The sequence below is a fragment of the Pseudophryne corroboree genome, chromosome 5, assembly GCF_028390025.1.
Source record: "Pseudophryne corroboree isolate aPseCor3 chromosome 5, aPseCor3.hap2, whole genome shotgun sequence".
Taxonomy (NCBI): Eukaryota; Metazoa; Chordata; class Amphibia; order Anura; family Myobatrachidae; genus Pseudophryne; species Pseudophryne corroboree.
Window position 1 is genome coordinate 36,490,970 of NC_086448.1, and position 27,695 is coordinate 36,518,664.

Consider the following 27,695-nt stretch of genomic DNA (forward strand, 5'->3'; position numbering starts at 1 on the left):
CTTCCAACTACAAACACTCCATCCGAAGGGGTTTAATGACTATTACGAAATCGCCCCTTTCCTGTGAAAACTACACTACTGGATCATCACGGTTGGATCCCTACCTAGAGTAAACCTTTTTCACCTACACCTAATACTTTCTATATGTAACTCCCACCCCATCTCTACCAACCCCTCCCCCCCCCCCCCTCCCCGCTCACCCACACACCATTCCCATCACCCCCCCCCCCCCCCCACCCACCCCTGCCCTATTCCCATCCACAGTTCTTCCTGATAAATATCACCGTTTATTGATATATTGAAATTGACACATGTATGGTAAAGAGTGAATATTACAGTCAGACCGCACTGGAAAGGCCCAATCTCGTCCGATCTTGGAAGCGAAGCAGTGTTGGGCCTGATCAGTACCAGACCAGGGAGACCATCTGGGAAGATCAGGTACTGTAAACCAAAACTAACGATAATACAGCCTACATGAGCATGTCGCTATAAATATATCACACTATTTGCATCCTAATAAACTAAGGTCATAACAAGCACTTAACACTATTTATTATCACTCTTAGTCTGCACTTTGCACTTTATATTGTTTTAAGCATATAATTATATATACATATTTTTATATATCTTATGCTCTATATATTCATATATTTATAAGAGTTTTTATATTTATTTATTATTGTAACAAGCTTATGTTACTATACTGACACCAACAGTGACTAAATCTCCGTTTATTCTATTCATTTTCATGCACTTTACTGGAGAACCGAAATTTATGTCTCTACCATTGGTCCCCGCTAATATGGCTGCCTGAATAGGATTCACTCTGAACAAGTCCACCCAAAGATGGCCGCCGCAATGAACTTGCAGAGAACATTTGTCATAGTGTTGTTCGTTCTCTCACGCCCGCAGCCGCGGGCGCATGCGCAGTCGCACACCGGAAGTGGGGCGGAAGTGACGCGACGGACGAAAACCGGAAGTGGGGCGGCAAAGAACCGCCAGCACCTTTACAAATCAATTTTATACGTTTTTAACACCTAATCTGCTCACTAATCAATGCCTTGTGAATGTATATACATATATCAGTAAATTGAAACAATAGATTTGTTAATATATGAATTTTTAACCTATTGCACAATATGATGATTAAATTAACAGGAAGTGATGTCACAATCATTATGTGATTAATACCAGTATAAATAGGAGTCCAGTCTCATTCTGCCTTTACCCCTTGATGAAGTCTTAAGGACGAAACGCGTTGGGCTACCTGGCAGTGACCTTTTACCAAGTTAAGTTAAAATTGTTTTACAGAGTTTTAAACATATTTTAACTGGTATTTTAAAGTATTGTGTATGTTGTTTTAAATCCCATTTTTTAAGAAGAACTGCTGTTTAGATTTTAGCTCTATATGTAATTAATATCTGTTTTAGTGTCTAAATAAACACCCCCCCCTTTTTTAAATCACCTTCTGATCTGGTTACTCGTTATTAGATACACTTTTTTAGATCCATATTTATTGAACTATTTTAAGACACCGACGGTCGCTATATCCCCCACCCCCCTGTGTGCATTTTCTCGTTGTTTCAGGGAATTACCATCCCTGTGTCTCTGGGGGACAGCTGACGCCCTGTGTTAATTCCTAGGGAGTGTCATTTATTATTTATACGTGGATCTTAGATTATTTGGTGTTGTACACAAGTGGCGCAAATAATTTCCCCCCTATTGTATATATATATTTATACTGGCGGGGGTTTTGGACTGTGCCCAGGCACTTAATGTCCTCTCTGCCAGTGTTTTCTGAGGTAAAAAAGCTCCCCAGGGCGCCCCCCCCCAGCACCCTGCACCCAGTGGTGTGTACTGTATGGGAGTCCGATGCGCACTGTGTTTGCATTGACGCGTGGTACCTCTAAATGCCGTCATTCTGAAAAGAAGTCTTCTTTTCTTCTTAATACTCACCTGTCTTCTGACTTCTAGCTTTGAAGAGGGGGTGACGGCAGGCTGTGGGAGCGAGCATCCGAGAGCACCCGGCGTTCATCTCCCCTCAGGTGCGGAAGGCATCCTGTCAGCAGCAGCAGAGCCCTGAAACTCATTAGAAGTGGGTCTAGACTGCTCTCCCCTCTATCCCACGAAGCAGGGAGTCTGTAGCCAGCAGATCTCCCTGAAAATAAAAAACCTAACATAAGTCTTTTCAGAGAAACTCAGTAGAGCTCTCCCGAGTGCCTCCGTCTCGCAGGGCACATTTTCTAAACTGAGTCTGGGGAGGGATATAGAGGGAGGAGCCAGGTCACGCCCCTTTGAAAGTCTTAAAGTGCCCATGTCTCCTGCGGATCCCGTCTATACCCCATGGTTCTTTTGGTGTCCCCAACATCCTCTAGGACGAAATAATAAGAATTTACTCACCGGTAATTCTATTTCTCGTAGTCCGTAGTGGATGCTGGGAACTCCGTAAGGACCATGGGGAATAGACGGGCTCCGCAGGAGACTGGGCACTCCAAAAGAAAGATTAGGTACTATCTGGTGTGCACTGGCTCCTCCCTCTATGCCCCTCCTCCAGACCTCAGTTAGGGAAAATGTGCCCGGAAGAGCTGACAGTACAAGGAAAGGATTTTGGAATCCAGGGTAAGACTCATACCAGCCACACCAATCACACTGTACAACTTGTGATAACCATACCCAGTTAACAGTATGAACAACAACTGAGCCTCATTTTACGGATGGCTCAAAACAATAAACCTTTAGTTAAGCAATAACTATATACATGTATTGCAGAAAGTCCGCACTTGGGACGGGCGCCCAGCATCCACTACGGACTACGAGAAATAGAATTACCGGTGAGTAAATTCTTATTTTCTCTGACGTCCTAGTGGATGCTGGGAACTCCGTAAAGACATGGGGATTATACCAAAGCTCCCAAACGGGCGGGAGAGTGCGGATGACTCTGCAGCACCGCATGAGCAAACTCAAGGTCCTCCTCAGCCAGGGTATCAAACTTGTAGAACATAGCAAACTTGTTTGACCCCGACCAAGCAGCAGCTCGGCAAAGCTGTAAAGCCGAGACCCCTCGGGCAGCCGCCCAAGAAGAGCCCACCTTCCTTGTGGAATGGGCTTTCACCGATTTTTGGATGCGGCAATCCAGTTGCAGAGTGAACCCGCTGAAACGTGCTATAGATCCAGCGAGCAATAGTCTGCTTCGAAGCAGGAGCGCCAACCTTGTTGGCTGCATACAGAATAAATAGCGAGTCAGACTTTCTGACTCCCGCCGTTCTGGAAACATACATTTTCAAAGCCCGGACTACGTCCAGCAACTTGGAATCCTCCAAGTCCCTAGTAGCCGCAGGCACCACAATAGGCTGGTTCAAATGAAACGATGATACCACCCTAGGGAGAAATTGGGACGAGTCCTCAATTCTGCCCTGTCCATATGGAAGATCAGATAAGGCTTTTACATGACAAAACCGCCAAACCTGACACACGCCTAGCCGAAGCTAAGGCCAATAGCATGACCACTTTCCACGTGAGATATTTTAGCTCCACGGTCTTAAGTGGCTCAAACCAGCGGGATTTCAGGAAATCCAACACAACGTTAAGATCCCAAGGTGCCACCGGTGGCACAAAAGGAGGCTGAATATGCAGCACCCCCGGAACAACGTCTGAACTTCAGGCAGTGAAGCCAGTTCTTTTTGAGAGAAAATGGATAGGGCCGAAATCTTGACCTTTATGGATCCTAATTTTAGGCCCATAGTCACTCCTGACTGTAGGAAGTGCAGGAATCGACCCCGCTGGAATTCCTCTGTAGGGCCTTCCCGGCCTCATACCAAGCAACCTATTTTCGCTATATACAGTGAAAAAGTCTTGCTGTCACGTCTTTCCTAGCCTTTATCAGCGTAGGAATAACTGCACCCGGAATGCCCTTTTCTCTGACGTCCTAGTGGATGCTGGGAACTCCGAAAGGACCATGGGGAATAGCGGCTCCGCAGGAGACTGGGCACAACTAAAGAAAGCTTTTAGGTCACCTGGTGTGCACTGGCTCCTCCCACTATGACCCTCCTCCAAGCCTCAGTTAGATTTTGTGCCCGGCCGAGGTTGGATGCACACTAGGGGCTCTCCTGAGCTTCTAAAAAGAAAGTATATAATTAGGTTTTTTATTTTACAGTGAGACCTGCTGGCAACAGGCTCACTGCAGCGAGGGACTAAGGGGAGAAGAAGCGAACCTACCTGCTTGCAGCTAGCTTGGGCTTCTTAGGCTACTGGACACCATTAGCTCCAGAGGGATCGACCGCATGGAACTGGCCTTGGTGTTCGATCCCGGAGCCGCGCCGCCGTCCCCCTTACAGAGCCAGAAGCAAGAAGAGGTCCGGAAAATCGGCGGCAGAAGACATCAGTCTTCACCAAGGTAGCGCACAGCACTGCAGCTGTGCGCCATTGCTCCTCATACACACTTCACACTCCGGTCACTGAGGGTGCAGGGCGCTAGGGGGGGGCGCCCTGAGCAGCAATAAAAACACCTTGGCTGGCAAAAATACCACAATATATAGCCCCAGAGGCTATATATGTGATAATTACCCCTGCCAGAATCCATAAAAAAGCGGGAGAATAGTCCGCGAAAAAGGGGCGGAGCTATCTCCTTCAGCACACTGGCGCCATTTCTCCCTCACAGCTTCGCTGGAAGGAAGCTCCCTGGCTCTCCCCTGCAGTCTACACTACAGAAAAGGGTAAAAAAGAGAGGGGGGCACTAAATTTAGGCGCAGTATATATAACAGCAGCTATAGGGTCATAATTCAGTTAGTCCCTGCATTATATAGCGCTCTGGTGTGTGCTGGCATACTCTCACTCTGTCTCCCCAAAGGGCTTTTGTGGGTCCTGTCCTCTGTTAGAGCATTCCCTGTGTGTGTGCGGTGTGTCGGTACGGCTGTGTCGACATGTTTGATGAGGATAATGATGTGGAGGCGGAGCAGATGCCTGCGGGGCTGACACCTGAGTGGATGGACTTATGGAAGGAATTGCGTGCACGTGTCGACTCCTTACACAAAAAATTTGACGACATGCCAAATGTGGGACAGCCGGCTTCTCAGCTCGTGCCTGTCCAGGCGTCTCAAAGGCCATCGGGGGCTCTAAAACGCCCGCTACCTCAGATGGCAGACGCGGATGTCGACACGGATACTGACACCAGTGTCGACGACGATGAGTCTAGTCTAATGTCCACTAAAGCCATTCGTTGCATGATTGAAGCAATGAAAGAGGTGTTACAAATTTCTGATATAAACCCAGGTACCACTAAAAAGGGTATTATGTTTGGGGAGAAAAAATTACCCGTAGTTTTTCCCCCATCAGAAGAATTAAATGAAGTGTGTGAAGAAGCGTGGGCTTTCCCTGATAAAAGATTGGTAATCTCTAAGAAGTTACTAATGGCGTTCCCTTTCCCGCCAGAGGATAGGTCACGTTGGGAGACACCCCCTAGGGTGGATAAAGCGCTCACACGTTTGTCTAAAAAGGTGGCACTACCGTCTCCGGATACGGCCGCCCTCAAGGAACCTGCTGATAGAAAGCAGGAGGCGATCCTGAAGTCTGTATATACACACTCAGGCATTATACTTAGACCAGCTATTGCGTCAGCATGGATGTGCAGTGCTGCTGCTGCGTGGTCAGATTCCCTGTCAGAAAATATTGACACCCTAGACAGGGACACTATTCTGCTAACCATAGAGCATATAAAAGACTCAGTCTTATACATGAGAGATGCACAGAGGGAGATCTGCCGGCTGGCATCTAAAATAAGTGCATTGTCCATTTCTGCTAGGAGAGGCTTATGGACTCGCCAGTGGACAGGGGATGCAGATTCAAAAAGGCACATGGAAGTTTTGCCTTATAAGGGTGAGGAGTTATTTGGGGATGGTCTCTCGGACCTAGTTTCCACAGCAACTGCTGGGAAGTCAGCATTTTTACCCCATGTTCCCTCACAGACTAAAAAGGCGCCGTTTTATCAGGTACAGTCCTTTCGGACTCAGAAAAACAGGCGTGGAAAAGGCGGGTCCTTTCTGTCCAGAGGCAGAGGTAGGGGAAAAAGGCTGCAACAAACAGCAGGTTCCCAGGAGCAAAAGTCCTCCCCCGCTTCTTCCAAGTCCGCCGCATGACGGTGGGGCTCCACAGGCGGAGCCAGGTACGGTGGGGGGCCGCCTCAAAAATTTCAGCGATCAGTGGGCTCGCTCACAGGTGGATCCCTGGATCCTGCAAATAGTATCTCAAGGGTACAAACTGGAATTCGAGGCGTCTCCACCCCACCGGTTCCTAAAATCTGCCTTGCCGATTACTCCTTCAGACAGGGAGGCTGTGCTAGCGGCAATTCACAAGCTGTATTCCCAGCAGGTGATAATCAAGGTGCCCCTACTTCAACAAGGACGGGGTTACTATTCCACACTGTTTGTGGTACCGAAACCGGACGGTTCGGTGAGACCCATTTTAAATTTGAAATCCTTGAACACATACATAAAAAAATCCAAGTTCAAGATAGAATCGCTCAGGGCGGTTATTGCAAGCCTGGACGAGGGGGATTACATGGTATCCCTGGACATCAAGGATGCTTACTTGCATGTCCCCATTTACCATCCTCACCAGGAGTACCTCAGATTTGTGGTACAGGATTGCCATTACCAATTCCAGACGCTGCCGTTTGGACTGTCCACGGCACCGAGGGTATTTACCAAGGTTATGGCGGAAATGATGATACTCCTTCGAAGAAAGGGAGTTTTAATTATCCCGTACTTGGACGATATCCTGATAAAGGCGAGGTCCAAGGAGCAGTTGTTGGTGGGAGTAGCACTATCTCAGGAGGTGCTACACCAGCACGGTTGGATTCTGAATATTCCAAAATCACAGCTGGTTCCGACGACACGTCTACTGTTCCTGGGTATGATTCTGGATACAGTCCAAAAAAAAAGTGTTTCTCCCGGAGGAGAAAGCCAAGGAGCTGTCATCTCTAGTCAGAGACCTCCTGAAACCAAAACAGGTATCGGTGCATCACTGCACGCGGGTCCTGGGAAAGATGGTGGCTTCTTACGAAGCAATTCTTTTCGGCAGGTTCCATGCCAGAATCTTTCAGTGGGACCTGTTGGACCAATGGTCCGGATCGCATCTTCAGATGCATCGCCTAATAACCCTGTCTCCAAGAACCAGGGTGTCTCTGCTGTGGTGGCTGCAGAGTGCTCATCTTCTAGAGGGCCGCAGATTCGGCATACAGGACTGGGTCCTGGTGACCACGGATGCCAGCCTTCGAGGCTGGGGGGCAGTCACACAGGGAAGAAACTTCCAAGGACTATGGTCGAGTCAGGAGACTTCCCTACACATAAATATTCTGGAACTAAGGGCCATTTACAATGCCCTAAGTCAGGCAAAATCCCTGCTTCTACACCAGCCGGTACTGATCCAGTCAGACAACATCACGGCAGTCGCCCATGTAAATCGACAGGGCGGCACAAGAAGCAGGATGGCAATGGCAGAAGCCACAAGGATTCTCCGATGGGCGGAAAATCACGTACTAGCACTGTCAGCAGTGTTCATTCCGGGAGTGGACAACTGGGAAGCAGACTTTCTCAGCAGGCACGACCTCCACCCGGGAGAGTGGGGACTTCATCCAGAAGTCTTCACGCTGATTGTAAATCGATGGGAACGGCCACAGGTGGACATGATGGCGTCCCGCCTAAACAAAAAACTAGAGAGATATTGCGCCAGGTCAAGGGACCCTCAGGCGATAGCTGTGGACGCTCTAGTGACACCGTGGGTGTACCAGTCAGTTTATGTGTTCCCTCCTCTGCCTCTCATACCAAGGGTACTGAGAATAATAAGAAAACGAGGAGTAAGAACAATACTCGTGGTTCCGGATTGGCCAAGACGAGCGTGGTACCCGGAACTTCAAGAGATGATCTCAGAGGACCCATGGCCTCTGCCGCTCAGACAGGACCTGCTGCAGCAGGGGCCCTGTCTGTTCCAAGACTTACCGCGGCTGCGTTTGACGGCATGGCGGTTGAACGCCGGATCCTGAAGGAAAAGGGCATTCCGGAGGAAGTCATTCCTACGCTGATTAAAGCCAGGAAAGATGTAACTGCAAAGCATTATCACCGCATATGGCGGAAGTATGTTGCTTGGTGTGAGGCCAAAAAGGCCCCAACATAGGAATTTCAACTAGGTCGATTTCTGCATTTCCTACAAGCAGGAGTGACTATGGGCCTGAAATTAGGCTCCATTAAGGTACAGATCTCGGCTCTGTCGATTTTCTTCCAGAAAGAACTAGCTTCACTACCTGAAGTTCAGACGTTTGTGAAAGGAGTGCTGCATATTCAGCCCGCGTTTGTGCCTCCAGTGGCACCTTGGGATCTCAACGTGGTGTTGAGTTTCTTAAAATCACATTGGTTTGAGCCACTTAAAACCGTGGATCTAAAATATCTCACGTGGAAAGTGGTCATGTTATTGGCCTTGGCTTCAGCCAGGCGTGTGTCAGAATTGGCAGCTTTGTCATGTAAAAGACCTTATCTGATTTTCCATATGGATAGGGCGGAATTGAGGACTCGTCCCCAGTTTCTCCCTAAGGTGGTATCAGCTTTTCACTTGAACCAACCTATTGTGGTGCCTGCGGCTACTAGGGACTTGGAGGATTCCAAGTTACTGGACGTAGTCAGGGCCTTGAAAATTTATGTTTCCAGGACGGCTAGAGTCAGGAAAACTGACTCGCTATTTATCCTGTATGCACCCAACAAACTGGGTGCTCCTGCTTCTAAGCAGACTATTGCTCGCTGGATTTGTAGCACAATTCAGCTGGCGCATTCTGCGGCTGGACTGCCGCATCCTAAATCAGTAAAAGCCCATTCCACAAGGAAGGTGGGCTCATCTTGGGCGGCTGCCCGAGGGGTCTCGGCTTTACAACTTTGCCGAGCTGCTACTTGGTCAGGGGCAAACACGTTTTCAAAATTCTACAAATTTGATACCCTGGCTGAGGAGGACCTTGAGTTCTCTCATTCGGTGCTGCAGAGTCATCCGCACTCTCCCGCCCGTTTGGGAGCTTTGGTATAATCCCCATGGTCCTTTCGGAGTTCCCAGCATCCACTAGGACGTCAGAGAAAATAAGATTTTACTCACCGGTAAATCTATTTCTCGTAGTCCGTAGTGGATGCTGGGCGCCCATCCCAAGTGCGGATTGTCTGCAATACTTGTACATAGTTATTGTTAACTAAAGGGTTATTGTTGAGCCATCTGTTGAGAGGCTCAGTTGTTTTCATACTGTTAAACTGGGTATAGTATCACATGTTATACGGTGTGATTGGTGTGGCTGGTAGGAGTCTTACCCGGGATTCAAAATCCTTCCTTATTATGTCAGCTCGTCCGGGCACAGTGTCCTAACTGAGGCTTGGAGGAGGGTCATAGTGGGAGGAGCCAGTGCACACCAGGTGACCTAAAAGCTTTCTTTAGTTGTGCCCAGTCTCCTGCGGAGCCGCTATTCCCCATGGTCCTTTCGGAGTTCCCAGCATCCACTACGGACTACGAGAAATAGATTTACCGGTGAGTAAAATCTTATTTTCCGCTATGATCCGGCGTTCAACCGCCATGCCATCAAATGCAGCCGCGGTAAGTCTTGGAACAGACAGGGCCCCTGTTGCAACATGTCCTGTCTGAGAGGCAGAAGCCCTGAGTCCTCTGAGAGCATTTCTTGCAGCTCCGGGTACCGAGTCCTTCTTGGCCCATTCGGAGCAAAGAATATTGTTCTCACTCCTCCTTTTATTACAATTCTCAGCCCTTGGGTATGAAAGGAAGAGGAGGGAATACATAGACCGACTGGAACACCCACGGTGTTACTAGTGCGACCACAGCTATCACCTGAGGGTCCCTTGACCCGGCTTAAAACCTTTTTTAGCTTTTTATTGAGGTGGGACGCCATCTAGTCCACCTGAGGCAGTTCCCATCAATTTGCAAACTGCGTGAAGACTTCCTGATGAAGTCCCCACTTTCCCGGGTGGAGGTCGTGCCTGCTGAGGAAGTCTGCTTCCCAGCTGTCCACTCCCGGAATGAACACTGCTGACAGTGCGCTTACTTGATTCTCCGCCCAGCGAAGAATTCTGGTGGCTTCTACCCTCGCCATCCTGCTTCTTGTGCCGCCTTGGCGGTTTACATGAACCCCTGCGGTCTGACTGGATCAGAACCTGTTGGTCGCGAAGCAGGAACTCCGCTTGACTTAGGGCGTTGTATATGGCCCTTAGTTCCAGGATATTGATGTGAAGGCAAGTCTGTTGACTTGACCACAGACCTTGGAAATTTCTTCCCTGTGTAACTGCCCCCCACCCTCGGAGGCTTGCATCCGTGGTCACCAGGATCCAGTCCTGAATGCCGAATCTGCGGCCCTCGAGAAGGTGAGCACTCTGCAGCCACCACAGGAGAGACACCCTGGCCGTGGGGGATAGGGTGATTAACCGATGCATCTGAAGATGTGATCCGGACCACTTGTCCAGTAAGTTCCATTGTCCTTGCATGGAACCAGCCGAAGGGGATGGCCTCGTATGATGCCATCATCCTTCCCAGGACTCGAGTGCAGTGATGCACTGACACCTGTTTTGGTTTTAATAGATTCCTGACCAGTGTCATGAGCTCCTGAGCTCTCTCTATCGGGAGATAAACCCTTTTCTGGTCTGTGTCTAGGATCGTGCCTAGGAGAGGCAGATGAGCTGTAGGAACCAACTGCGACTTTGGAATATATAGAATCCAGCCGTGTTGCCGTTACACTTCCAGAGAAAGTGATACGCTGTTCAGCAACTGCTCTCTTGATCTCGCTTGTATGAGGAGATCGTCCAAGTACGTGATAATAGTGACACCTTGCTTCCGCAGGAGCACAATCATATCCGCCATTACCTTGGTTATGACAATCCCGTACCGCAATTCTGAGGTACGCCTAATGAGGTGGATAAATGGGGACATGAAGGTATGTATCCCTTATGACCCGGTTCACGATAAAGTCTCCCTCTTTTTAGGCTTGCCCTGACCGCTCTTAGCGATTCCATCTTGAACTTGAACCTTCTCAGGTATATGTTCAGGGATTTTTAGTTCAATATGGGTCTGACCGAACCGTCTGGTTTTGGGATTACAACATGGTCGAATAATAACACCATCTTGTTGAAGGAGGGGACCCTTGACCACCACCTGTTAAAGATACAATTTGTGAATTGCAGTTAACACTGGCTCCCCCTCTTGGGGGGAAGCCCGCAGGGCCGTCAGTGAGGGGACATCTTCTCACAGTCCAGCTTGTATCCCTGAGACACAATATCTATTGCCCAGGGACCTAACAGGGGAGTGAACCCACTTGTGGCTGAACTTACGAAGGCGTGTCCCCACCGGGCCTAGCTCCGCCTGTGGAGCCCCAGCGGCATAGGTGGATTTTTGTAGGGGCCGGGGAGGACTTCTGTTCCTGGGAACTAGCTGTGTTGATCCCGGCTCTGACAAGAAAGGACGCACCTCAGACTTTCTTGTTTCTTTATTCGAAAGGCTGCATTTAATAATGTCGTGCTTTCTTAGGCTGTGCAGGAATATAAGGCAAACTAGCAGAATTACCAGCTATAGCTGTGGAGACCAGGCCCGAGAACCCTTCTCCACACAATCCTCAGCCTTCCATATGCCTCTTAAGTCGGCATCATCTGTCCAATGCATATTCTACAGGACACGTCAAGCAGAGATCGACATAGCTTTGACTCTAGGACCCAGTATACTCATGTCTCTTTGGGCATGCTTTATAACTATATATCTATCACTTAAGACAGTATCTTTAATATATTTACTAGGGTCTCAATCTCTGCTGATAAGGTACCTATCCACGCTGCCACAGCGCTATAAACCCATGCCGACACAATCGCCGGTCTGGGTAGTATACTAGAATGTGCACGCTATCTGCAGGATCCCTGAGAATAGCAAGTGCTACCGTCTGTGCAAACAGGACACCCTAGGGGAAGATTCTCAACACATCCTGGCCCTAGTGGGGGAAAGGATACAGCCTGAGAATTCTCTTGTGGGAAGCTGCCGTCTCTTGTCTGGAGATTCCCGCTGTTTTTCCTCATGAGAGGAGGAAAATTTACCTCAGCATTCTTCCCCTTAAACATGTGTACTCTCGTGTCAGGGACAGATGAGTCATCAGTGATATGCAAATCATCTTTTATTTCAATATCATATATTGAATACCTTCTAGCCATCTTGGCTGTAACTTTGCATTATCGTAGTCGACAGTGGAGTTAAACTCCGTGTCGATACCAGTGTTTGTTATTTTGGATAGTGAGCATTGTGAGACTCTGAAGGTCTCTGTGACATAGGGACAGACATGGGTAGATTTCCTGTCTGTTCCCTAACCATTTGTGCAATAAATTAACCTCAGCACTTACACATATCCAAACAGGTGTCGGCGTTGTCGACGTAGACACCCTCTCACATACATATCCGCTCTATCACCTCCTTAAAGTAGCCTTTTTCAGACATGTCGACACACGCGTACCGACACACCACACACACACAGGGGATGCTCTGTTTGAAGACCGTTCCCCACAAGGCCCTTTGGAGAGACAGAGAGAGAGTATGCCAGCACACACCCCAGTGCTATATAACCCAGGGATTACACTACAACTCAGTGTTTACCCAGTAGCTGCTGTATATACAATTTTTGCGCCTAAATTTATGTGCCCCCCCCCCCCTCTCTTTTCACCCTTTGTATACCAGGATACTGCAGGGGAGAGCCTGGGGAGCTTCCTTCCAGCGGAGCTGTGAAGAGAAAATGGCGCTGGCGTGCTGAGGAAGAAGGCCCCGCCCCCTCAGCGGCGGGCTTCTGTCCTGTTTCTGACTAAAAATGGCGGGGATTTTACACATATACAGTCACAGACTGTATTATGTGTATTTTTATGCCAAAGGTATTTTTATTGCTGCCCAGGGCGCCCCCCCCCCCCAGCGCCCTGCACCCTACAGTGACCGGAGTGTGTGGTGTGCTGTGGGAGCAATGGCGCACAGCTGCGGTGCTGTGCGCTACCTTAATGAAGACAGGAGTCTTCTGCCGCCGATTTCATCGCTTCTCTTCTGTCTTCTGGCTCTGCAAGGGGGACGGCGGCGCGGCTCCGGGAACGGACGATCGAGGTCAGGTCCTGTGTTCGAACCCTCTGGAGCTAATGGTGTCCAGTAGCCTAAGAAGCACAAGCTAGCTGCAAGCAGGTAGGTTTGCTTCTCTCCCCTCAGTCCCACGTAGCAGTGAGTCTGTTGCCAGCAGATCTCACTGAAAATAAAAAACCTAACAAATACTTTCTTTCTAGCAAGCTCAGGAGAGCCCACTAGGAGCACCCAGCTCTGGCCGGGCACAGATTCTAACTGAGGTCTGGAGGAGGGGCATAGAGGGAGGAGCCAGTGCACACCAGATAGTACCTAATCTTTCTTTTGGAGTGCCCAGTCTCCTGCGGAGCCCGTCTATTCCCCATGGTCCTTACGGAGTTCCCAGCATCCACTAGGACGTCAGAGAAAGAAAGAGTATTTTGTGTCCCTCAACACACATTGCACAATAGCAGATTATATGGGGCAAAAAGCTCAAATGGCAAAGCAGAGCATGACAGCTATACATGCCGCAGCATTACTTTACCTGTTACCTGACACCTCTGCAGTTGATACCCACCTCTATAATTGCCTCCTTGCCCTGATATTTATGCTGCTAAGTATTCTCATGCTCAATAGTTTTGTTTATTATTATTATTTTTTGCTTGTGAAAGGCAAGTTGTCTCCTGCCATATTCAGACCCAATTTAGCCCCAAAGATTAGGGTTAAATGAAATTCTAATTGGACACTTCAGACAACATGGGCGTTTATGTATTATCCTGCTTTGAAAATTTTAGCCCAGTGGTTTTACGGAATGTTAAAGCAGAGTATACAGATAAAATATATATTAGTTACCAGCCCATCAAAATGGCGGACTATATATACAATATTAGTTACAACATGATGAAACAACATAACTGTGATGTCAGCGTCTATGCGCGCCCAAATGGAGCAACACTTGAATTGCTCCATCGGGTGCCATGTAGTAGCCATCGGCGCACAAAACATTTGAAAAAACCCCCCCCCCCCCCCCCCCCCCATAGATGTGAGGATCAGCATTAGCCTTTCATTATATCAGCTTGTCTAATTTTCATTCCTTTAAGTTTGCTTTTAAAATCACAGACCCTCCCATTCGGACGCTGCGTTGTGCGGACACATTAAGGGGGAGATTCCAATGTTTGAAAAGTCAGTTGGGAGTCTGTTTTTTCCTATCTAATAGACAGGAAAAAACAGACACCCAACCCACTTTTCAAACATTTGAATCTCCCCCTTAGTGTGTGTCACAGTCAGATTGTAGTGGACGGTAGACAACAAGTCAGACCAACCGAAGCACTATCTCTCATAACCTTTAATTATACCGGCTCTAGAGAAAATGTCATGTTAATTATCTGGAAATCTAATTAGTATCTACTCCAATACAATAACTGTAGATGTAACATTTATAGTGCTGCTTGGCAGTTTCGGTGACAGGAAGACTTTCCTTTCAGGCTGTTATAGACTTTTTATAGGGCACCAATGTCTGGCTCATGCCAGTGCAAAGATTATTATCATTATCCTTTATATGGTGCCAAAAGGGGTCTACGGCGCCTAGCAACGTAAATAAACAGGAACAATATAACCACAAGAAAAATGGAAAGAACGTGACTTGCAGAACAAGACATTGCAGGACAAGAAAAAGGTTTATAAACATTCCTGCAGTCACTGCCGTAAGAGTTAAATCAGCAGTGGGACGGCTGAACCCATAGGTTTGGTGTCGGCATAATGGTATAAGCAAGAGAAGGAAAAGCACAAGAAGTAAGAGGGCCCTGCTCGTAAGAGCTTACAATCTACAGACTATGGCTCTGTGTGGGACACCTACCAATAAAAAAAGGAATGCTCCTAAATATAAATACTAACCGTTGTATAAAGCTGATAAGCCTGGCATCAGTTGTTAGATACTGTATACTCTCATATTGAGCGTATCTAACACCTCCTCTTCCTGCAGGTGCCCGGCTGTAGTTGTGAGGAGTACCCCATCGTGGGAAGTGTGCTGGAGAGCGGCAGCTTTTTTTCCATTAAAAAGAATTATTTAGGACATGTGTACTTCTATTAGTTATGGGAAGCTGCAATTCACCATTAACTCTTCTCATCGGTGTCCTCTGCTCATCTCTCAGCTGTCCTCCATTCCTCTCCAACTGCCATCTCATTAGACGTGTTTGCTGGAGACATATCACACCGGCTATGGTGTTTTATCATTCTGCCTGTCTCCGCTACATCATCATAATGCCATCCGCTTTGGGAAGTGAGGAGTTAATGGTGCAGTACCCTGTAGTATCTCCCATCTCCATAGCAACGTCTTCTGTATCATGACAAAGGTCACTGCGGAAATAAGTGTTACCAGTTCCTGTTCTGGGGGCTGTAGATGGCGTGCTACTGTGTATTAGTTTGATTGGCTGATATTGGCAATGAGCCCCTTTCTCTGGACACTACTGGCTATAAGGCATATAGTGTAAGTCTCTAACGACTCAACCGCAAAGGCCTTTTTTTTTGCAATAATCACATTATAATGTTGTTCTACGATGCTTAGATCCTTAAAAATCAATGAGGTTCCAGCACTTTTTAATTAACACAAAAAGAAATAAAAAACAGTTTGCACTTTCCATGGCTGCCCATGGCTTAGCTGGCAAACAGACAGCTAAGAGTTGAAGACTGTCCTCAAAATAGTGTCATCTCAGTTGAAAATTAATCCGTATTCCATTAGCTTTTTTAAAGTCGGATTGACATTGTCGGAAACAGTGCCAAAACCAGTCGGATTTGGCTGTGGAATCCTATAAAACACGTGGATCCATGGCTAATCCGCCGATCCACGTGTTTTCCGACAAGTCGGTATTGCCGACCTGTCAGAAAAACGGCAGCCCGATTGAATAGGTCGGAACAGTTTCCGAACTAAAAAAGTCGGAAGCTGACGTCTTTCCGACAAGGCGGCAGTTCCGACTTCAATTGAATACCCCCCCTATATAATCTTTTCTGTGTGTATCCTTGTTTCCCCAGTCTGCTCTGTTCTTTTTTGTGAGATTCATTATCTTTAAAATCTGTAGTTCATGTAGAGCAATGTAAGAATGACGAGAACTGTAACTGTAAGAGCCCGTCCATACCTGTATATTGTAACTGAGTAAGAGCCTGCCCACACCTGTATATTGTAACTGAGTAAGAGCCTGCCCACACCTGTATATTGTAACTGAGTAAGAGCCTGCCCCCAGCTGTATATTGTAACTGAGTAAGAGCCTGCCCACACCTGTATATTGTAACTGAGTAAGAGCCTGCCCCCAGCTGTATATTGTAACTCAGTAAGAGCCTGCCCACACCTGTATATTGTAACTGAGTAAGAGCCTGCCCCCAGCTGTATATTGTAACTGAGTAAGAGCCTGCCCCCAGCTGTATATTGTAACTGAGTAAGAGCCTGCCCCCAGCTGTATATTGTAACTGAGTAAGAGCCTGGCCACACCTGTATATTGTAACTGAGTAAGAGCCTGCCCACACCTGTATATTGTAACTGTAAAAGCCCTCCCACACCTGTATACTGTAACTAAGAGCCCGCCCACACCTGTATACTGTAAGTAAGAGCCTGCCCACACCTGTATACTGTAACTGAGTAAGAGCCTGCCCCCAGCTGTATATTGTAACTGAGTAAGACCTGCCCACACCTGTATATTGTAACTGAGTAAGAGCCTGCCCCCAGCTGTATATTGTAACTGAGTAAGACCTGCCCACACCTGTATATTGTAACTGAGTAAGAGCCTGCCCTCACCTGTATATTGTAACTGAGTAAGACCTGCCCACACCTGTATATTGTAACTGAGTAAGACCTGCCCACACCTGTATATTGTAACTGAGTAAGAGCCTGCCCACACCTGTATATTGTAACTGAGTAAGAGCCTGCCCACACCTGTATATTGTAACTGTAAACAGCCCTCCCACACCTGTATAATGTAACTAAGAGCCCGCCCACACCTGTATACTGTAACTGAGTAAGACCTGCCCACACCTGTATACTGTAACTGAGTAAGACCTGCCCACACCTGTATACTGTAACAGCCCTCCCACACCTGTATACTGTAACTAAGAGCCCGCCCACACCTATATACTGTAACTGTAACAGCCCTCCCACACCTGTATACTGTAACTAAGAGCCCGCCCACACCTGTATACTGTAACTGTAACAGCCCGCCCACAGCTGTATACTGTAACTAAGAGCCTGCCCACACCTGTATATTGCAACTGAGTAAGAGCCTGCCCCCAGCTGTATATTGCAACTGAGTAAGAGCCTGCCCACACCTGTATATTGTAACTGAGTAAGAGCCTGCCCACACCTGTATATTGTAACTCAGTAAGAGCCTGCCCACACCTGTATATTGCAACTGAGTAAGAGCCTGCCCACACCTGTATATTGTAACTGAGTAAGAGCCTGCCCACACCTGTATATTGTAACTCAGTAAGAGCCTGCCCACACCTGTATATTGTAACTGAGTAAGAGCCTGCCCACACCTGTATATTGTAACTCAGTAAGAGCCTGCCCACACCTGTATATTATAACTGAGTAAGAGCCTGCCCACACCTGTATATTGTAACTGAGTAAGAGCCTGCCCACACCTGTATATTATAACTGAGTAAGAGCCTGCCCACACCTGTATATTATAACTGAGTAAGAGCCTGCCCTCACCTGTATATTGTAACTGAGTAAGAGCCTGCCCACACCTGTATATTGTAACTGAGTAAGAGCCTGCCCTCACCTGTATATTGTAACTGAGTAAGAGCCTGCCCACACCTGTATATTGTAACTGAGTAAGAGCCTGCCCACACCTGTATATTGTAACTGAGTAAGAGCCTGCCCACACCTGTATATTGTAACTGAGTAAGAGCCTGCCCACACCTGTATATTGTAACTGAGTAAGAGCCTGCCCACACCTGTATACTGTAACTATAAGAGCCTGCCCTCACCTGTATATTGAAACTAAGAGCCCGCTCACACCTGTATACTGTAACCGTAAAAACCTGTCCACACCTGTATATTGTAACTAAGAGCTCACCCACACCTGTATACTGTAACTGAGTAAGACCTGCCCACACCTGTATACTGTAACAGCCCTCCCACACCTGTATACTGTAACTAAGAGCCCGCCCACACCTATATACTGTAACTGTAACAGCCCTCCCACACCTGTATACTGTAACTAAGAGCCCGCCCACACCTGTATACTGTAACTGTAACAGCCCGCCCACAGCTGTATACTGTAACTAAGAGCCTGCCCACACCTGTATATTGCAACTGAGTAAGAGCCTGCCCCCAGCTGTATATTGCAACTGAGTAAGAGCCTGCCCACACCTGTATATTGTAACTGAGTAAGAGCCTGCCCACACCTGTATATTGTAACTCAGTAAGAGCCTGCCCACACCTGTATATTGCAACTGAGTAAGAGCCTGCCCACACCTGTATATTGTAACTGAGTAAGAGCCTGCCCACACCTGTATATTGTAACTCAGTAAGAGCCTGCCCACACCTGTATATTGTAACTGAGTAAGAGCCTGCCCACACCTGTATATTGTAACTCAGTAAGACCTGCCCACACCTGTATATTGTAACTGAGTAAGAGCCTGCCCACACCTGTATATTGTAACTGAGTAAGAGCCTGCCCACACCTGTATATTGTAACTCAGTAAGAGCCTGCCCACACCTGTATATTGTAACTGAGTAAGAGCCTGCCCACACCTGTATATTGTAACTCAGTAAGAGCCTGCCCACACCTGTATATTGTAACTGAGTAAGAGCCTGCCCACACCTGTATATTGTAACTGAGTAAGAGCCTGCCCACACCTGTATATTATAACTGAGTAAGAGCCTGCCCACACCTGTATATTATAACTGAGTAAGAGCCTGCCCACACCTGTATATTGTAACTGAGTAAGAGCCTGCCCACACCTGTATATTGTAACTCAGTAAGACCTGCCCACACCTGTATATTGTAACTGAGTAAGAGCCTGCCCACACCTGTATATTATAACTGAGTAAGAGCCTGCCCACACCTGTATATTGTAACTGAGTAAGAGCCTGCCCACACCTGTATATTGTAACTCAGTAAGACCTGCCCACACCTGTATATTGTAACTGAGTAAGAGCCTGCCCACACCTGTATATTGTAACTCAGTAAGACCTGCCCACACCTGTATATTGTAACTGAGTAAGAGCCTGCCCACACCTGTATATTATAACTGAGTAAGAGCCTGCCCTCACCTGTATATTATAACTGAGTAAGAGCCTGCCCACACCTGTATATTATAACTGAGTAAGAGCCTGCCCTCACCTGTATATTGTAACTGAGTAAGAGCCTGCCCTCACCTGTATATTGTAACTGAGTAAGAGCCTGCCCTCACCTGTATATTGTAACTGAGTAAGAGCCTGCCCACACCTGTATATTGTAACTGAGTAAGAGCCTGCCCACACCTGTATATTATAACTGAGTAAGAGCCTGCCCACACCTGTATATTATAACTGAGTAAGAGCCTGCCCTCACCTGTATATTGTAACTGAGTAAGAGCCTGCCCTCACCTGTATATTGTAACTGAGTAAGAGCCTGCCCTCACCTGTATATTGTAACTGAGTAAGAGCCTGCCCACACCTGTATATTGTAACTGAGTAAGAGCCTGCCCACACCTGTATATTATAACTGAGTAAGAGCCTGCCCTCACCTGTATATTGTAACTGAGTAAGAGCCTGCCCACACCTGTATATTGTAACTGAGTAAGAGCCCGCTCACACCTGTATACTGTAACCGTAAAAACCTGTCCACACCTGTATATTGTAACTAAGAGCTCACCCACACCTGTATACTGTAACTGTAAGCCTGCCCACACCTGTATATTGTAACTGTAAGAGCCCATCCACACCTGTATATTGTAACGAAGAGCCCGCCCACACCTGTATACTGTAACTGTAAGAGCCCGCCCACACCTGTATACTGTAACTGTAAGAGCCCGCCCACGCCCGTATAGCGTATTTTATTAGTAAGTAAACAGATTTACGTGGTTAGACAATTGCCTATCTGCATAGATATTATATAAGGAGACATTTTCGCCCTTACTGACATAATAAGAGCCAGTCCGATGTGTTACTGACATGTAAGTGTAGAATCTCACACCTGCGCATATGACGCAGGACTGCGAGCTGATCACTGCACGGCCACTACTTGTAGGCAGAGGAATTGCAGGTGCTGCTACCGCTCTGTAAAATGAAATTATGGAGCATTCAGCCAGTGGAAATATACTGTATGTAAGGCAGCAGACGGGGGCCGGGGGATTTATTAGCCAAGTGAATAAAAGAGAAATAAAATGTAAATGAGACGCTCAGGTTGTTGGTTTCGGAACAGACCATTCTTATACCATCATTTGCAAAATACAGTATTCCTCTGATCTTGCAGGAAGCTGCTGATGTGTGTGATCTGATTACCGCAGCTTTCCTAACAAGCTGAAGGATCCGGACATAGGTCACATTATTTGGCTGTATAGTACTTTTTAATTCATGTTTTTACTAGCATTTTTTATTTCAGATTTAGGGGCTATTCAATTAGACGTGGTAATCCCCCAGGGCTATTCAATTCACCTCGCCTTCTGCAGTTCACAGGGATTTTTTTATCGGGTCTGACCAGTTATTTATGCTTAAAGGGAAATGAAAAACGAATTTATTCATGAGTTTTCCTCCTTTATGTGACTTGTTGAAAGTAGTTTGCTTTCATGTAACTTTGGCTGAGTGACTTGAATTGTTATTTTTGTACTGTACCAGCCATAATCTATATATTGAAATTCTAGTAACGTTTTAACTGGTGGGTATTTGTAACCCCAAGAGCTTACATTTAACGTGATGTGTTAGACAAATGCAGTAACTAAAAAACATCTGACTTCAAGTATGAAGAATGAAGGTAGACTTCTCCATCTAGTCTCTCTAATGTTGCATTTCAAAGACTTAAAAAGAAACTCATTCAGCATTCGCCGAGATCACGAAACTGAAAACCTGTTAATAAATAAAAGCATAGTTCAGGTTATTATAACCAATAGCCACCGTTATTTCCCTACACACCTGCAGTGACATCACTGGTCCCTCCTCTGTGTTTCCACTCTCCAATAGCCAATAGCCACCGTTATTTCCCTACACACCTGCAGTGACGTCACTGGTCCCTCCTCTGTGTTTCCACTCTCCAATAGCCACCGTTATTTCCCTACACACCTGCAGTGACGTCACTGGTCCCTCCTCTGTGTTTCCACTCTCCAATAGCCAATAGCCACCGTTATTTCTGCAGCGGGGTACGCTGTGATTCCACAGGGAATTACATCGAGGTGTAGAGTTGGATCTTAATCCGAGGCACCAACAGACTAAATGCTTTGACTGTTCCCAGGATGCATAGCGCCGCCTCCTCTATATCCCCGCCTCCAGGCACTGGAGCTCAGTTTGTAAGTTGGTGCCTGCAGCTAAGAGAGGGCTGCACTAAGCAGCCCTAAAAAGAGCTTTTTTTGAAGAAAGACGACTTCAAGGGCCACAACACAGGCACTAGATGCTATATGTCACACTGACATATCGTGCTGCGGCTCCCTCACCTCCCCAAGCAGCGCTGTATACTCCTGCGCCCTGGTTGCCGGGTACTTACAGCAGGAAGGCTCCGGTCTCATCAGGCACACACTCGCCGCTGCTCTCCTGGATCGTGTGGCCTCGTCTACAAGGGAGGAGGTAAGAGGGCACACCAGGCGGGACCCGTTGAAATCGCGATCCTGGGTGGACTTTAGGAGACGCACCATGTGCGCTGGCGTGGACACTGTGGCCGTACAGGGACCCCACTAGACCACCAGAGCAAGGGGCACCGGTCGGATTTATTAAAATCCGTTTTAAATAGTCCCCGCAGTATCCGGTGGTGAAGTCCAGCAAGGGGATAAGGCTCTGACCTGTAGCCCCTCTCCCAGCCGCCATTTACTGCACATGTTCCCGCCCTGGAGCTGCATCTCTCTGTCTCCCTCACTCCCTGTCAGCGTTTGGGCGCCATTACACACAGCTGCGCTGATTCTCCTGACTGCTGGGCTTGTCTCCTCTGTAAAGCCGCCTGCCTCATCAGCGCTGTGCATTTACAGGACACTTAAGTATTCTACATGTCGTTTAGAGTTAGATAATGTTAGTTAAGAAACAGTGCATAACTTCAGGGTTATTTAGTACAAGTACCCTGTGATGTACATCCAGTCTTTACTGTGCATTGTTATATCTGTATACATACATAGCTTTACTTAGTAGTCTAGTTACTTAGTATTGCTAGTCCAGTGCAGTTTTATTGTTTGTAATAATTTCTGCATTGTACATGTGACTGTGTGTGCCTATAGCTGCTGTGTGGCCTATATTCCATGTATCTCACACATATTGCTATCCCTATATTCTGTACCCTGAAGGGGGCTAAGGCCCTCATTCCGAGTTGATCGCTCGCTGCCATTTTTCGCAGCGCAGCGATCCGGTTACTATTGCGCATGCGTATGCACCTAGGCGTCTCGACACAATCACAAGGTTCCGGTCTTCGGAGCAAGGACAAGGGATCCTCAAACGGCGTTCGTGGACGCACTGGCAATTCCGTGGAACTTTCGGCTGCCGTACGTGTTCGCTCCGGTGTCACTCCTGCCCAGGGTAATAAGGAAGTTCAAGCAAGAAGGAGGAATCCTACTTCTGATTGCTCCAGCGTGGCCCAGACGGCATTGGTTCTCCGATCTACAGTGTGTCTCGTTAGAGCGTCCTCTTCTGCTTCCGCAACTCCCAGACCTCCTCGTTCAGGGCCCTTGTGTTTACCAGGATTTGGCCCGGCTGGCTTTGACGGCGTGGCTCTTGAAGCTCCAGTTCTGAGTGTCAAAGGATTTTCTGAGGCGGTCACTCAGACTATGTTGAAGGCCCGTAAGCCAGCTTCTGCTCGGATTTATCATAGGGTCTGGAATTCTTACTATTCTTGGTGCGCATCTAACAATCATGACATTTACAAGTTTAGTACAGCCAAACTTTTGGCTTTCCTGCAACAGGGCCTGGACTAGGGCCTTCGTCTGGCCTCCCTCAAGGTTCATATTTCGGCCTTGTTGGTATGGTTTCAGAGAAAAATTGCAACTCTGCCTGATGTTCATACGTTCACTCAGGGTGTTTTACGGCTTCAACCTCCCTATGTCCCGCCTGTGGCTCCTTGGGATTTGTCGGTGGTTCTGGAGGCCTTGCAAGAGTCTCTGTTTGAACCTCTTGAATCTGTGGACCTTAAGTGGCTTACTCTTAGGGCTGTAACACACTGCCCGGTTTCTCCCGGATGGCAAAAAGCCGGACAAACTTTGTCCGGCTTTTTGCCATCCGGGAGAAACCGGCAGAGTCGCTCACACAGGACGGCTTTGAGCCGTGTGTAATGCTGTGCGCATGCGCAGCATCAGACACGGCTTGAGAAGAAACCGTTGTGTGTGAAAGCTCCCCTTCACACACACACGGTTTACTGGCTGCAAAGACGGCCCGGCAGCCGGACCTTCTAGTGCATGGGTCTTCAACCTGTGGCCCTCCAGCTGCTGAGAAACTACACATCCCAGGATGCCCTGACACAGTTTTGCTATTAAAGTATGCTAAAACTGATGCAGGGCATGCTGGGAAGTGTAGTTCTACAGCAGCTGGAGGGCCGCAGGTTGAAGACCCATGTTCTAGTGGATAATTCCGGCTGCAACCCGGCCGCTGGGCCGGGACCGTGCCGTGTGTAAAGACACATTGTGCTCAATGTGTCTTTGCATCACGGCAGCGGTTAAAAGCCGGCTGGGTTTTTGCCGGGCGGCGCCAGCCGGTTAGTGTGTTACAGCCCTTAAGGTTTTGTTTTCTGCTGGCTATTGCGTCTGCCAGACAGGTTTCAGACTTGGGTGCCTTATCTTGTCGATCACCCTTTCTGATTTTTCACCGTGACTGGGCGGTTCTTCGGACGCACCCTGGTTATCTACCTAAGGTGGTGTCTTCTTTCCACCTTAACCAAGAGATTGTGGTTCCAGTCTTTATCTCTCCTGAATTGTCCTCCAAAGAGCGGTCTTTGTGGTACGGGCTCTCCGTATCTATGTGATAGGAAGTCTGATTCTCTCTTTGTACTTTTTGGTTTTCGCAAACGTGGCTGGCCTGTGAATAAGCAGACCCTGCCCAGATGGATTAGAATGGTGATTGCACATGCTTTTGTACAGGCTGGTCTTCCAGCTCCTGCTACCATCAAAGCCCATTCTACTCGGTCTGTTGGACCTTCTTGGGCAGCCCGACGTGGTGCGACCCTTGAACAATTGTGCAAGGCGGCTACGTGGTTCTCAGTGAATACCTTCATAAGGTTCTATGCCTTCGATACTTCCGCTTCCCAGGATGCCTCCTTTGGACACCGGGTTCTTGTGCCCGCTACAGTACGTCCCCTCCCATGAGGAACTGCTTTAGGACATCCCCGATGTTATTCCCTGTGGAATACCAGTGTACTCCACTGCAGAAAAGGAGATTTATGGTAAGAACTTACCTTTGTTAAATCTCTTTCTGCGAGGTACACTGGATTCCACAGGGCGCCCACCCTGACGCACTTAGCTTCTTTGGGTTAGTGTGGCATTAGCCACTGATACCTTCTCCTGTCGTGAGAATGTGGTGTACGTGACTACTAACTGTTGTCGTCTATTTTACCTGCTACTACATTGGACTGGTTAACAAAACTGAGCTCCTGCGCACGGAGGCGGGGTTATAGAGGAGGCGGCGCTGAGCATCTTGGGAACAGTCAAAGCTTTTAGCCTGTTGGTGCCTCGGATCAAGATCCTACTCTACACCCCGATGTTATTCCCTGTGGAATCCAGTGTACCTCGCAGAAAGAGATTTAACAAAGGTAAGTTCTTACCATAAATCTTCTTTTTACAGCTAGAGAAGACTTTGTGTCCAGTTTGCGCTAAGGTTGCTCCTTTATGTCTGACATCTAGTGTACTCCCTCCTTGAAGTGTACCCTTCATCCAACCCCAGACAAAACCTCGTGCCTCAGCGATGTTACAATTTCCTAGTGATTCCATAGGCTGAATATTGGTAGTGCTCACAAAACAGCTGCCTACACTGCCTGCAGATGATAGGGATGCTTGCATTAATGCCTCTCCTCTGTTTTCATGGTACTCCCAGCACAGTTACAGCAGAGTACCTCTGTTTGCGTGCCTAACCTAAAACACTATTCTTTCTGATCGATTTTCCATGTGCAAATACAATTCATTTACATCAAAGTCTTGAACGTAACACGATCCAGATATATGTTTCATTTACATATTCATCCCCCACCTTTATTTCTACACACCGCTGACTTCCTCTGCGTGCCCACAATAACAACAAAGGGATCTTTGATCTGGGATTGCCGCCTCCTCTCTCTGCTCCACGGCTGATGGTTAGGATATATCTCCAGCCCACCTCTCTGCTTTCTGTTCTTGCTGCTAGATAACACCTACAGATAAGAGCCACATTTAGGGCATTGTCATCGAATACCCCATTCAATTATTCTCACTGACCTTGTCTTAACGTCGGTGCATTTGGGCATTGAGCTGATTCTATACTTGGTGGTCTTCAAAAGGGAAAAGCAGATCCCTTGAAGGGTAACTTTAGTAGACTCAGGCTCTTTATGCAGATGGTGAGTTAGGCGGCAACAAGGGGCTTATTCTCAAGTTGGTGTGAATAGGAACAAGGGCGTTTGATGTTTTAAGCTCCTAGATGCTTAGGGAATTGTGGTTATGGATGGGAGATCCCAGCTTACCTTCACAAACACCCTGATACTTCTAGGAGACCTCTAAGGGCCCAGCGGCTCCCGGGATTGCCTCAATAACTACTCATCTCTTTTGCACTTACACAGCTCCTTATTGCAGAATAACTGTGAGATGTCTCTGGCTCTGCAGACTTTTATCTTTGAAGTTACGTTTTAATATCTATACTTTATGAATTATGCACCACTGTAATTATAGTGTCCCTGCTCCCATCCCTCCATAATAGTGGTTTCATGCGCTGTGTACGTGGAAGCTATGCCAGGTTCCGATGTTCAGCGCCTTGTCCTATACCGCTGGGAGGGCGTGAACCCGTCTGCACTCAGGCTGGAGCAGTATATTAATACAATGAACTGGGCCTCGCAGCATAATGCGCATGTAACGCAATAGAAAATGAATCACGTAATACAAAGTTAAAACCAGCAGCGCTTAGAGCTGAATCATGCTCGATCCCGAACACTGCAACTCTGAACCTCGTAGCACTGCAGAATTGTATTCTTTGGGCCCTAGTTGCCTACATCACTCTATATTAATGACACCGTCAGATTTAGAGAGACCTTGTCATTTTTTATTTTTATGTTGTTCTGTTCTTTTTTCTTTTTATTGCAGACATGATATATACCAAACAAGATACAAAATAAGCAAGTCTGAATTTAATTGAATCAAGAATAACATATCTTGTTATTTATTTTACAATGTTGTTATGGCGAGGAGGGAGGGGAGGTAGAGAGGGGGAAGATAAGGGGACAGGTACAAGGTAAAATGTCAGTGATTGCTTAGCAGACATCAGAAGAGTCATTGAGATCTTAAGTAAGTCATAGGGGGAACAGAGGCGCCAGGGTCGAGTTCTTATAATGGAGGGGTCAACATCACACTGCAGGGGATCTGCAAAGGAGGTGCCAGGTACGGAGGTGTCCAAAAAAGGGATTTCTGCTCAAAAGTTAATGGGGAGGGTAGGGATGGACATCGGAAGCCCACCATCAAATGATGCCTGGGCTTCCGTCATCGAATCTTTAGATGCGATAGTAACTAACCATTGCATCAAAAGAATTCAATAGAAAAAAATATTAATTTGATTAGTGCATATGCAGAAAAACCTGTTTGCGCATGCGCAAAACATCTGCAGCGTGGCCGAGGATGTGACTGGGGGCAGGACCCAGAAAAAACATTGGAAAACCATCAAATGTTTACCATTCGATGGCGTCAAACATCGGAATGCTGCCATCGAATGGTAAAAACACTAACATCTAATAAAAAACATTGATGGTTTGAAACCATCGTGTTCCGATGTCCATCCCTACTCTGGAGAGGGGAAGATCCACCGAATGAGCCAACTGTGTCCCGGCACTGAATGGAAATCCTGAGAGCTTTTGCAGAATAGTATTGTTTGTCACAGAGTAAAAGTGCTATCTCCATACTTGTTATAAACCAGACATAAGTCAGGGAGAGAGGGTCTGATTGTTTCCAGTTTCTGAATAAATTCTTTAGCTGCCGCCAGTAGATGGGAAACCAGTTAAGTTCAAACATCCAGGGAAGAGCCAAGGAGGGTGGGTGCAGACATTCCAGGGGCCTTTTGGTATATGTTGTTCCAAGATTGAATTAATGATGGAATGGATCTTGTACAATCAAAGGAACTTATCATAGGTGGGTCTACCAGATGTGGAACATTTTGCCCCAGTGACCGCAGCCCTTCTGTAACGGGTATAATTCTACCTTCTGTCAGGGGTATAATACTATCTTCTGTTAGGGGTATAATACTACCTTCTGTCAGGGGTATAATACTATCTTCTGTTAGGGGTATA

The 27,695-nt window shown here is 47.3% G+C and overlaps 1 protein-coding gene and 1 pseudogene across 2 annotated transcripts in view; both read left to right on the top strand.

Moving 5' to 3' along the window:
- Positions 1-27,695, top strand: part of TRAPPC9 (trafficking protein particle complex subunit 9) — a 1,110,831-nt gene that overhangs the window by 472,767 nt on the left and 610,369 nt on the right. The gene's annotated exons all lie outside the window — the stretch shown is intronic.
- LOC134929747 (5S ribosomal RNA) lies at positions 331-450 on the top strand (annotated as a pseudogene).